The sequence below is a fragment of the Falco peregrinus genome, chromosome 7 (genome assembly GCF_023634155.1).
Source record: "Falco peregrinus isolate bFalPer1 chromosome 7, bFalPer1.pri, whole genome shotgun sequence".
Taxonomy (NCBI): domain Eukaryota; kingdom Metazoa; phylum Chordata; class Aves; order Falconiformes; family Falconidae; genus Falco; species Falco peregrinus.
Window position 1 is genome coordinate 42089219 of NC_073727.1, and position 13317 is coordinate 42102535.

At 44.1% G+C, this 13317-nt stretch overlaps 1 protein-coding gene across 6 annotated transcripts in view; it reads right to left on the reverse strand.

The window, feature by feature from the left end:
* The window catches only part of PLAGL1 (PLAG1 like zinc finger 1), a 50440-nt gene extending 39193 nt beyond the window's left edge, over positions 1-11247 (reverse strand). Inside the window, exons 1-3 of one of the 6 annotated variants that reach the window (XM_055810650.1) lie at positions 11123-11192; positions 4837-5262; positions 4193-4443 (exon numbers count right to left, since the gene is read on the reverse strand). The gene's annotated coding sequence lies outside the window, so the exon portion shown is untranslated. Of the gene's footprint in view, positions 1-4192; positions 4444-4836; positions 5263-11090 lie in introns of all 6 variants that reach the window. The other 5 variants (XM_055810649.1, XM_055810652.1, XM_055810648.1 and 2 more) reach the window with 5 other exon arrangements.
* Positions 11248-13317: the final 2070 nt, after the last annotated feature.

The window sequence follows — 13317 nt, forward strand, 5'->3', positions numbered from 1 at the left end:
TCTAATGTCACTTCGAGAGTCTTGCTCTCAACTCTTGCGTAGCTTTAAATTTCAATGCTGTGAAATGACCACTTCATTCAGAAACTTGTAAAACTGAGAAAGTTTTACCTGAAAAAGCATTTCAGGTTGAGAATATTGGTATTTTTACAAGTATTTTAGATGCAACATGTGATCTCAATGGTGATTTCAACAGGTTTAGTACCTTTGTCTCTTTAGCTGCTTCTATACATAAATTATGTATCAAAACATAATTAATTATCTTCCATAATATGCCACACTATTTGTTAACAGCACCTTGGCTAGTACAAATGTTTTTTTTCCTCTGTCCACTCCTAAAGGCCTCAGACTTGGAGAACTGCTTGAGCCATCTGAAGGAAGTAACACTAATATATCCTCAAAACCCAAACTAAAGCATAAGCTTTTCACTAAGAACTTAACACTCAGGGTAGAGAGAAAACAGCAGGTGATTTCTTTCAAAAGATGCCGCTAGCCTTGCACTGGGTAACAGTTGCCTGTCACATCCCCGCGTTTGTTTGCTGCAGCCTGCACACTCAGATTTTCCTCAAATAGCAGCTAGATTTGCCAGTGGCAAACTCGGCAGCAAAACCAGCCACGTCCTTTCACTCCTGTTGACACACGTGGACTGGCTGGAGTGGGACACTGCATGAAAAATGCAACCTACCAATTCATACGGTACAGATGCAAGAGGCAATTATTAGAACTAATTTACTGAAACGGAGCTATTACATTAAATCATCAGGGACTAATTCTGTTGCAATTAAACTACCTTGAGGAGCGATTTTTATTGCCTTTTCTTAAAGGGTATGTTAGTCTTAGGGGTTGTATTTTCATAGCAGTGCCTGGAATGCCTACAGTGCGCAACTCTTAAAAATAACCAAATTCTCCAAATACTGCATATTTGCTTAATTAATGAAAGCTATACACACTCCCAAATATTACTTAGCTGTTTCCTTAATTTTTCCTTTGATTATGAAGCTATAGGATGATTCTAAAAATCCACAAACGGCTCACAGGTTACTGTTGAGTAAATGTAGATACAGATTCAGATTCAGCACAACAAATCACCATTCATATTCAGCACAGTCACCTGTTTCTCAGATAAAGGAGAGAGATAAAGTTTCTCCCCGCTGTCAACTAAAGGTCAGCTGAACCTCTTGTTCTCCCACACTGAGAGCTTGTAACACAGAGTTATTAATTGGACTTCTGCTTTGCCGAGGTCTGGACTGGAAGCCTTCTCAGCAGTTGTATGTTATACAAATCTTCTTGGGATCCTGTGCCACTTCTTGCACATTACTCAAACAAGAAGCCAAAAAATGTGGCATCACATGCACAGCATTCATGCTTGTTTAAAATTTCATCCTGCAGATGAAAGTTCTACGCTTTTCTCCAGCAAAACTAAAACTTGAATAAATTAAAGGAGACTGGTTCTTCTCTATGCAAGCTTCTTTTTTTGGTGTAGGAGAATGTGAAAGGAATTATGAAACCAGAATAACAAGGCCAACGCTGAAGAGCCCTTTAGAGACCAGTAAAGGAAGAGTTCAGCCACTGCCTCCACAGAATGAAAAAAAAAGTGACCGGTAACTCCCATATCATTACTAAATTAGGAGCTTGAAATTTGGCGTAGCAAAGCGCAGTCAGATATAAAATATACCTAATATTTCAGCAGTTCAGCATTTTTATTACAGTCACTTGTCTGTATGCCATTTTTTCAGAGACAGTTTTGGAATCTGTTTACTTTCTCCAAAGGCTCTAGTAACAGAGGCAAAGAACGCCATTTCTTTACTTAAAAGTTATCCTGATACAGAAGAGCTTGTTACAATAATGTAGTAAAAAGCCTGTGATCTCTAACCTTTCATTAGAAGTTCACCAAGAGGTCATTTGTCCTTATTTCTTCACCCAGTTGCATGACCTCTTCAACTCCAACTTTGACATCTGAAACATCCATTCAGTATGGTTCAGTGAGTTAATGAAAAATAACCCCAAACAACTGAGACGTTTGACATTTGCACCCCACGTTACCAGAAGGTCACTTTAGTAATTTATAAAACCTACATGAACATATTCTGTCAGATGTTTATATGAGATGTGAGGCCTGAAAATGGAAGAATTTAGAGTTACCTAAAAGCGTCCACTATCCAATACTTAGGTGGTTTCAGTCAAGACACTACCAAAGTGTATTTTCATTGTGCACCATGACATTCTAGTCTCCAGGGTCTACCACATGCTAATAAAAACCCAACAGATTTTTCATGAGTGGTCACTGATGACTTGATAACCAGATACACACTGGGAGAATCAGGATGATTCAAGAGCCTCTGCTGGGACAAACTGAAAGCACACGTCACACTTTCCACAAAGATGCTGTTTTAAGTAGTCCTGTAAACTCCACAGATTCTACTTTTGAAGAGCAATCTTGTCAAAATAAATCAAATTAAAATTACAATGTAATGTAATTTAAGATTCTGGGACCCAAATATATCATTAGAAATATGATAGCTACTTAGGGTGCTAAGGTTGATGTGTGACAATTTTTGCTATCAGGTTGGAATTTAATCTTTAAAATTATGACCTGACTATGGGTTTTTCTGAATTAGATGATTAATAAAGTAATCAGTGCAAATCACTGACCATAAAGTCAATTCAGAGACTTACATAGTCTAAAAAATGAATTTGACAAGGAAAAGGTTTTAAAGGAATATATCCTAGTTTTTTTACAGCTAATATTTTTACAGATCAAAAAAGATACTCATTCTACACTGTCTTCAACTATTTTGCAAACCATTTTACTGATTTGGGTACAAAATATTTAAAATAACCTTACTTTTATACTCCATTTTCTGTTAGTTTAAGAAGCCTATACTCATTCTTGTAATGTCCTATTCTAAAACTACTTTAAAATGTAGGTATTTTTAATGCTGGTAAGAGTGGTATGAAAAACTTAACAAAAATTTACCTTTTTTTTTTTTTTTAAAAAAAAAAAAGGACTGAGATCTACAACCCCTTCTCAATCAAGCCACTTTTACAACCTCTGACATCCTCTTACATACTCTGTAACTCTATCTTACATACTCTGTAACTCTAGGGGTCTGTAAATACTTGCTTGTATGGGTGCTGAGTCCTGCAAAGACTGACACGTTCTGAGATTCAGGCTTCAACTTTAACAAATCACTGAAACTCTAAGAACAACTTACAGGAAAAAAAACCAAAATTCACTTAAAGTCTTCTCTTTTCTCTTAGAAGAAGATAAAGAGGAAAAACCAATTTATTCTCCCATTTGTCCTTATTTTGTTTTCTTCCTTGTCAGTCTCTCTGTTTTGGTCAGGACAGCCTCTCTTCATTTTAATCAATAAATGCCTGATAACTAAGATACATTTTACTAACCAAAAAGCTCCACATACCTCAGCAGACTCAGTGAAAAATCTGTATAGCAAATTCACACATTAAAAAGGGAGATGATTCCATCCATCACTCACACTAAGAATATTTTAGAGAGAAGAACAGCATGTAAACGTACACAGGTCAAGTAAAGATGATTTCCAAGCGTGAAAATTATTCTTGTCACTGGCAGCTGTTATGCGAGAAGCAATAAGGTCCAGAAGCCTTGCCGGGCATGACCAGTGATAAGAATATCATTACGATCCATCTGCAATCTCCAAGAGACTCAAAATGAGTCTGCAATCTTTTGTTCTAAGCAAAAGTAAAGATCCAAAGCGACAGGTTTCCAGACCCGGACATTGTGAGTGTCACCACGGCAGTAAGAAACTTTTCACAAACACCCCACCACAACACGTTCACAGAAAAGATAGCAGAGAATACTTTTCAGAACATCAGAATTTCAAGATCACAGATTTTACAGTAAACATGCTTACTTTGCCTGCTTATTTTACTTGTTTTGTAGGGAAAGGAGTGTTAGGTTTGTAAAAACAAGCAAGTCATGAACAAGTCAAAACATTTCCAGTAAAATTTTTGTCTGAATAGGCTGAGTTAACTGAAACCAAAACATTTTGCAGAAATGCATCAGTTTCACTGGCTTTGCCATGAATCAGTGTTACAGGATGTGTTATATTTCACTGGAAGTGTTAGTTTCATCCTCCTTCATTTGGGATATAAAGTGTGTGTCCCCCATCCCTCCCCCCTCCCCTCCCCCCCCCTCAGCTGTGGAAATCCTTACCTGACATGATTTTTCATTAGCACCTGCCACCAAGGACCAGCCACTGAGCAATCTCTTTCCAGTGCCTGGCACCATCAGAATTGGGAAGGGCTATTTGGCTGCCAGGTTTACAAGAAGGAAATGATACATCCACCTGGGATACCCCATATGCTAGTTTTCAAATTTCTCTTCCACCAAAAGAAGAAGTGGTTTTACCCTGGCACATTTGGATTCATTCTGGCCAGCAGCCCAGGCCTTTTCTTGGATGAGCCCTGAGAAATACAAAAAGGTAGTGTTTCAGCAGGTAAATCACTTGATTTCAGCAGGCAAATCACCTGCTGCTGTTTCACTGAGAGAGGTATTAAGTCACTTGTTTGATTAATATGGGTGATTGTTGAGATAAGTGTAGTTGAAGCAGAAAAAAATGTTACTTCTTAGCTTGTTTTAATTGCTTAAGAAGGGTGTAAAGCCTTTCACTCACTAATGCAGGCAAGCCATGACTCCAACTCCCACCAAGATAAAAGAATAAATCAGAAGCCAGAAGCATCCTTGACCACGTTATGTAGAGTCTTTTTGCTTTCTAGAACATAACAAAGTTTGCCTCTCTGCATAGAAAATTATGCTGGTTGCTAAGACCAAACGAAAATTGGATTAAAACAGAACACCTTATGTTGACAAAACAAATCTCTGGGGTTTGCTTCTTCCATTTTTCTCTTCTGCTTCTTCAATCCAACTTCAGTTATGTTTTTAGTAACTTCTTTCCTTCAGCTAATACTTTGAGGTACTTCATTATCTTTCCTTTGCCTTTTGCTTCCCGCCTCTTTGCAGATCTTTGTTCAGCATCACTGCTTCCCTTACTTTCATATTCCCCTTGGTTCTCTGCAGACTGCATCTGTGGTGATGACACTGAAGATAATTCCACCTGACAAAGAAGGAATATCCACCTCTCTGGGGACAAAATAAACTTTGAGCTAGCTTAGCTGTGTCTTTAACATGTGTTTTACTCGTCCTTCCACTGTTTATTACTGCAGGACAATACAACGATTAGATATTTGGTTGGTGTCTTCTTTGGGCGTCAGTACATCAAGGCACTGGCAAAACAGAACATTAATGCTTTATAAATCACTTGTTTATTGCTCAGCCTTGCAGCACTTCAAATTGCAATCTTTAAAAAAGCTGTATTGATTCCAACTTCACTTATCTCTGTAGGACAGGACAAACCAATGCTGTTGATCACATTATACAGCTGCAGTGACTGAAACAACGTTCCAGCTGAAGTAAACCAACAGAACTGTAGTGACAGTTTATGGCCGAAAAAGCACATGGGACTTCCGCTGTTGCAGTTCTCTCCCAAAGATATATGTGACACTCTTGCAGAAGATATCTTTGCTTATCCTCACGAGTCCCTCAACACCATTCATAGCAACAAGAACCTGGAAACAAGACACCAAGTGGAGGAGCAAAGCATAATATTGGTCACTGCACTACATTTGCTTGCTATTGTATATGCTAGCACAAGTTAGATACTGCTACTGTAGTATTTTCCCAAGTGCAATTCTATTACGTGCCCTGAAGAAAACCAAAGCATGTCTACGCTGACTTTGTTACCTGTACCACGGTACAAGACTTGGAGCAAATGCTATGCCCTGCCTTTGTCCGCTCTAGGTATCAGACTGCACATGGGCACAGTGATTATCTCTGCAGTCTCCGTGTGCCTGCACTGAAGGACTCTTTGCCTACCTACACCATGCCTGTGACTTGTATGCCCAGCGCACACAGTTGACCACACTGGTGGCAACTACTGTATGCACTCTACCAGCTGCTACTCTGCATTTGCTTCCAACACATTTTTTGCTACAGTTCTGATGATTGAGAGGCAATGACATCAGAAGATTGGCAGGGGACAGTGCCTCCCCACAGCGTGATCCCAGCAAACATTAATCTGTGGATGAATCTTGCCATTCTGGAGTGACTAGTGCTCCCCAACTGGCAGCACACAACTTTCCCCAACACAGTTAGCATCGCATGAAGACAAAGCAAGGTGCCATCTGCACAATGAATGTGGTAAGCCATTCCACACCGCATGTCTGGGTCACGCAGGTCGTCTGCAACACCTCTCAGCACACAGAGTTGACATGTAACACTGACACAGCTCTATGCGCAACATGCAGGTCTGGGCAGCCACCAGCCACCTTAACCACGAGCACAAGTTTCCCTGTCAGGAGCCCCACTGCCACACGTAAGACAAAAAGAATACTATCACTCCAGACACCCAAGAGATGACTGTTCTCCTATCGTACCTCAACACACAAAAGAGACAGCTCTGCTGCTCCTCCCCAGATACACAGAAAATAGGCAATGAAGAAATATCCTCCCATGACAGACCCATTTCCACCTCCCTCAGAACAGGGAAGGAGGAGACAGAGGAGACAATAATTGGGACAGGGAATCCATCCACATGGATCCATCCACATAGACAGGGGACTCTCTCCCAGCAGTTGGGCTGGGATGAACATTGGCACTTACTCTCTGACCCCTGTGGGTCCAGAGGGGTCAGAGAGTTGGACATCTTAGTCCCCATCACTTGCTGGAAAGTCAGGACTAGGTGCCACGCACAGTGCATCATGGTGATATTCCTGAGATACTCCCTACATCTTATTTTATATTCCAGCAGTAGCAGCAAAGTTAAGAAGAACATGATGAAACACACACAGTTCTTCTGCACAGCTGCTTTTTCAGGCTCTTCACTGACACAGAGAAAAACTAAAGTTTTCATTTATATTTGCCTCATATCTTCAAGGATTTATTCACAGAAAGATTTGGCTCTTTGAATTGTATTTGAAACTTGAGGCTCTCCAGAGGAAAAAAATGACAACAACCAAGGATGTTACCAACCGAGCATGACCGAGCTTGCTTTAAACCCTTTTACAACCCACCTCAAGAACTAGAAATGCACATTTCAATGTGTCTTATTCCCACTGTAATATGTCTTATTCCCGCTGCAGTCTTTCAGGGATTTAAGCATGGGAATATAGTGTCAGTGTGTTCAGGGATGTCCTTTGAAAAATCATGGAAACTGAATGGGAGAAAACACTGGGAGGTAATCAGTGTGATCCAGTTATCTCTCCAACTCATTAGAACTATAAATCAACGCCTTATGATACAATCTCTATTGTAGCACCATTCTGGCTTGGAATTATGAGTAGTTAATGCTATTTGCATCATTTAAATTTTGCTATCTCAAGTTGTTCAGGAAACAGCTTCTCCTAAAATAGTGCTCTAGGTGCAGGAAGGAGAATGATAAAAACAGATTTACTCTGTCCTCCAAGACAGAATTAGTTTACAAAGGCAACCTTGATCCTGGTTTAGCACTGCAACTCATGCCATTTTACAGAAGAACAATCAGTACAGGCAGAAAAAGCAAGAAAAAAAAGAGAAAATACAAAAAGCATACAGACAAAGACCTGTCACTTCTAGATCGTCATGTCAGATGGAACATCTGGAACCCAAAATGCTCTTTCACAGCAAATTCCAAATAGCCCGTATACAGAAGAATGCATGGAAGAAAGAAATAAGTCAGCTAAAAAGCAAAGCCAGAAGTAAAATATTTATTTGGTTATCCTCGGGATAAGCGTGGAATTAAATGTTACGATCAACTTCCAGGATATTCCCATGCAGAATTCAAGTGGACTGACCTTCCTTCTGTCCCAACTTGTTATTTCCTGCTAGTTATAGCAGTATCCTTGGCATCATTTAAAGATATTTCCTATTTCTTTCCACACATGCAAGAAAAGAACAAACAGTTTCTTCTGCGTGACAATTTAGTGACAATTAAATAATGTGGCCAGTCATACAGTGGCACGTGTTTAAGTAGAAGTGTGTGACTGCTGTTCCCTTGGCATTTGGAGCAGTCTCATTTGCTTCATGCTTATCTTTAAAAGCAGGAACATCTTAAAATAAAAACTCAGTGGAGCCAGTAGGGAACTAGTCGGCAATGCGTACTTTAAATACGTGCTGGTTCTGCAAACATCTTGTCAGCCAGATTGCTCTTCCTGAAGAGGACTATTAAGGTTTGTAAAGTTAGGTGTAATGCTGAATGCTCAAACACATGAAACCTTTTAGCAAACCCATGAAACATACCAAACAGACTGTCTTCAGTACAGTGTGTGTATTCACTTATAGACAGAGTGGGGGTTGACGTTTTTGGGTTTTAATCATCCACCAAGAAGTCAGGAGTCTGAGGGAAACAGACAGTGGCTCAGGTCCCAGCCCCTGCAACGCGCTGTACAATAAATGTGGCTGAACAGTCACGGGGGGGAATTATCTTACGCTGTTTCCTTTCCACAGAGCCCTGGCAGAAGGGCAGGCAGGGAGAGAAGACATGTGTGTGCTCACAGAACTTCACAACAAGGAGATTCTTGCTGCAGAGGAGATTACGGAATTGAAAGGAAACAGAAGTTATTGTCTTTAGTTAGAGAGCATGAATCTGTGACCTGCTGGCTTATGTATCTGCAAAATGAATGCAAAACAAGTGTCCATGTTAAAAGAGAGTCCACCTACACGCAACGCACTCAAAACGGTTTAACTCTTCATTTTCATCTTAAAAACTGAGCAATTCTAAATAACCCTGAAGACGCTAATCTAAGGCTTTAACGTGGTTAAACTTGGAGAACTAACCACATGATTTAAAGGCCCCTTCTGCCTTTTTAAGAAGTAATAATTTATTTTGTGGTACTTAAATGCCTTCTCATATCAAACTTTCCAAACCTGCCACTACTGTTCTCACTCTGCTGTGCAGTTCCAGAGAAACTGGTACAGTCCTTCTGATTTTATTTCTAGTTTTCATTCCCACTCATCCCATCTTCCACTTTTTACACAAATAATCATATTATCAATTTACAGCGATCAGAACCATAAGGTTCTATTTAAATGTCAGACATACGCATTTAGAGCACTCAACAATTCAAAACACAGTGGTGATCAGACTGTTACGCAGTTATTCTACTCCAGGATCTATACCAGCTCCCATTAGGTTTGCAAATGAGATTTTGACTGCTTTGACTTACAATGCAGGGCAAGTAAGTAAACACTAATGGCAGAAAATATATTGCACATACAGTGGCACCACAGCAGCAAACACACACAATATCAAATAATAATAACACAATTTGTCAGCGATCCTGTCACTGTACCCATATTTCTGTTCAGCAGAGCTGCCCATGTTCCACCCAGAGCCACCCGCCCACACAGCCCCGTTTTGAGCTGTGCAGTATGACTGCTCCCCAGGCACTGAGGGGGAGCCGTGTTCTGTGCGCTGCTTCTCCAAACCAACAACAGGGACAGAAGGACCGGTCAAGGGAAATTTCCAATGACAGCATCTGTATTTCTCCCCAGCAAAGGGTCAGAGCACAACAGAGGTGCTGCCCGTGCGGGGTCAGTGGAGTACTGCAGACATCATAAGGAAGAAAGATGCTCCTGTCTTGCAGGAAATGTTGCCAAGTCAGGACAGGACCACTTGACACTTCGTGCCGCTGCACATGATTAGGTATCTCAGGCTTAAACAGCCAGATTTTCCACTAAGCATTGGGACAACCAAGAATCAGGTCGCACACGTTGATGTTAATTTTACAACTGCAATACCGAGAGACTAGAGTGGTCAGACTGGGAATCTCTTCCTTCCTCATTCTGTCAGAGCTGAATCTGCTTATCTTATGGCAGTAACGCCAAGCACACCCTCTCCTACCACTTCTTGGAAAGAGAATGAATGTACCATTTGTGTTTACTCAAGATGACCCTCGTCAACAAGGTTATATGAATAATCCTGGATGTTGGACAAAGTACCCGCATACTAATATGTGTGTAGATTTATCACACACCCAAAACCATGGCTTGGATTCTGTCCTACACAGCCCTTTATAAATCAAAAATACTAACTAGAGGTGGGAAGATTACATTTAAACTCACATTTTAAAAGGCAGCTACTACTTTGTGTTCTTCATCAACCACTTTAAATATCTCCTACAAAAGCAGTTAGCCTTATTGGCCCTCCTTTGTAAGGAGGAACATACTTGTTATGCTCAAGTCACACAGGGAAAGCAACAGCCCTTGGAGAGGAGTCTGGCTGTCCCGAATTCACCTTTCCAGAAAAACAAACTTTCATTTGGCTATGGGACACCGACTTTTCACGAGGAAATAAAAAAATGCTGGAAGTTAGGTTTTAACAAAGTTACGCACTTTGAGAAAAATCGTATCATGTGCTAAATTCCTCTTCCACACAGAGAGGAAAAACCAACAAACAACTGTCATGCCTCCTGTAGGAGTCAATGACAGCTCCAGACTTGGCCGCAGCACGCCATCACCCCGCTGAAGAGGGATGCAGAAGGGACACAGACCCGCGCTGCGGCCGCCCCGCCCGCCCGGGCCCGCAGGCGGGAACGAGCCTCCCGCGCCACGAGCCGAGCGCGGGCCGGGGGCGCCGCGGGGCTGGGGGGAGGGCGAAGGAGCGGTAAGGAGAGGTGCCCCCCTCATCGCCGGCCCCGAGGCCTTTCTCTTCCCGGAGGCATGAGGGGCTGCAACGGACCCGAGCGCGTCAGCCCGTCCCGAGGCTCCGGTGCGAGGCTCTGCGGCCGGAGAGCAGGCGAGCCTGCGCGGCGGCTGGGTCTGGCGAAAAGTTGCGGGGAAGAACGGACGGGTAAATAAATAAAAAGCCAAATACAAAAGTCTCCTCCTCAAGGCAGACGCATGTGGCGCAATTCGCTTTCCTGCAGCGGCGGGCGGCCCGCCCGGCCCGCCAGCCCCGGTGCTCGGCGCTGCCGCTCGGCCGGCCCCCGCCACCGCCCCCCCGCCACGGCCGGCCCACCCGGAGCGCGGTCGCCGCTCCCCCGGCCCGCCCGGCCCCGCACGCCGCCGCCCCGCTCACCTGCCGCCCCGGCGCGGCGCGGCCCCGCTCACCTCATGGCCCAGCTCCGCGGGCGCCGCCCGCTCCCCCCGCGCCGGGCCGGGGAGCGCAGCGGCGGCTCCTCCCGTCCCCGCGGCGGTGCCCGGCCCCAGGGAGACGCCTGCCGGCGGGGCGGGCGGGCGGGCGGGGCGGAGGAGGGCCGGGCCGAGCCGCGTCCCCTCCCCGCCGCGCCGCTCGGCTCCGGAGCGGCGGGGCAGCGCGGGCCGGGCGGCCCCAGGGCTTCTGCCCTGCGACGGCGCTGCCGGGAAGCTCGTTGCCACCGCAGCGTGAAGTGTCCCGGCCCGCGGGTGTCCGGCCGCCGGCGTGCCCGCGGCTGTGGCCGGGCGGAGTTGTCCGCACTCGTAAGGACCAGCACAAACCCCCTCACCCGCACTTGCGGCGGTTAATCGCTTCCGAGGCGGGCACCTCGCAGCAGTGAGAATTCCCTGCACAGATACCGATTTTGCTTCGTTATCTCGGGATTTTGTTGCAGACCTGCAGAGGGGCACAGCCACCAGCTAGCAGTTCCCCCGAAGACACTGGTGGCAGTTTCCTTTTGTCCTGCCACAGGTCATCCTTGTGGAAGTGCTTTCACCTTCTCCGTAACCACCATTTAGGCGCTGGGAGAACCATGATCAGATCGAGCTGAGCCTTCCCTTCTCCAGGCTGAACACACCCAGTTCCTTCAGCCTTGCTTCCTGGGGCAAGTTCTCTGCATTTGAACATCTCTGCGGCCCTCCACAGGACCCTCCCCAATTTTTTAGTTACTCTTTGGAACTGGGGAAGACCACAGCTGGGCTCAGTCCTCCAGGTGTGGACCAACAAGTGCCAAATAGAGTGCCTCATAATGGCATCTGTTGGTTATGCTATTGCTGACAAAACCTGGGACATAGTTTGCCTTCATGGCTGCAAGGGACGTTGCTGCTCAGCTTGCAGGCCCCCAGGCACCCCAAACACCTTTAAGCAGTGCTATACCCCAGCCAGCCAAAGTCCAGCCTAATCTAGGGCCCTGCTTTTAGAAGAGTTTGGAGCAGATGACCAGGGATCCCTTCCAACCTAGCTAGACCTTTCAGTGAGCCTGTGATTCAGCACGCTGTGGTTTTGGGAACTGTAGATAACTCGAGTATTATGTCAGCTCTGTTTGAAACAAATGTATTTGATTGATTAATTACCATTAATTGAAATGGTAATGGTTTGCCTGATGGTATTTTCCCCTTAAAAAATCTTTAGGTATACTCTGTAACTCATCATACGTATGAGTACTTTCCAACACGATCATCTTAAAAAAAGGTATGTTTAAAGTAGATATTTCAATTGCCAAAACATGATTCAATCACAATTTCTATTAAGTCAAATTCCACTGTTAGGTCATTTTTCACAGTACACATTGTCTCAGCAGTGACTGTAAAATCCAGCTAGGACTCTGATAGGTAAAAGTAATCTTTCTGAGGCAGCTTCAAGCATTATTGCACCAGCCTCTTTGCCAGACTTTTTGCCAGAAATCATGAACCCCACGGCAGTCAGCAGCATGGGATATGCCGCCACTATGGGTGCTACAGTTCACTGTCGGATTTCTTAACTTAAACTGCCAGGGACAGTATATGTATCTAGTATTGTATGTTAATAGCCAAGGTCTGGGCAACCTGAAGAGTGCCAAACGTTTGTGGTGGGGCTAAGGATAAGTGAGGCAACATAAGGTGGTTTATAACTACAACGATACTGCCATGAAGCAGCATCACAGCTAGACCACTGAAATGTGCTCTGTGTCATGTCTAGCTTCTGGTTTGTACCAGTAAAGAAACCCTAGCAGTGAGAAAGCACACTGAAATAGTTTCACTATGACAGATACTGTCATGCTGGTCTGAAGGAGTCTCCTGCAGGAGGGCAGGAGAGGAGTCTTCATGGCTTGGTGAACACCACAGGGCTGTTGCTGTATATTGCTGTATACTGTTGCTGTTAATGTAATACAGCTTCTGCAGGCTCCCAAGGCTGATGCCATTAGAGATTGATAAGGTGAGGTTCATGTTCAAGGCATGCATATAAGAAGCAAGCAAACACTTTCACAGGTGTATTCTTTTTATTTGTTCTCTCTGCAGCTCTTTGAAACCCATGACTTCTGCCAGCAGCAAACCAGCCATGAACTTTACTCTCACCAAAACGCTCCCAGTCTGCCAGTGTGCAGTGGAGAAATGCAGAGGGTCCCGTTTGG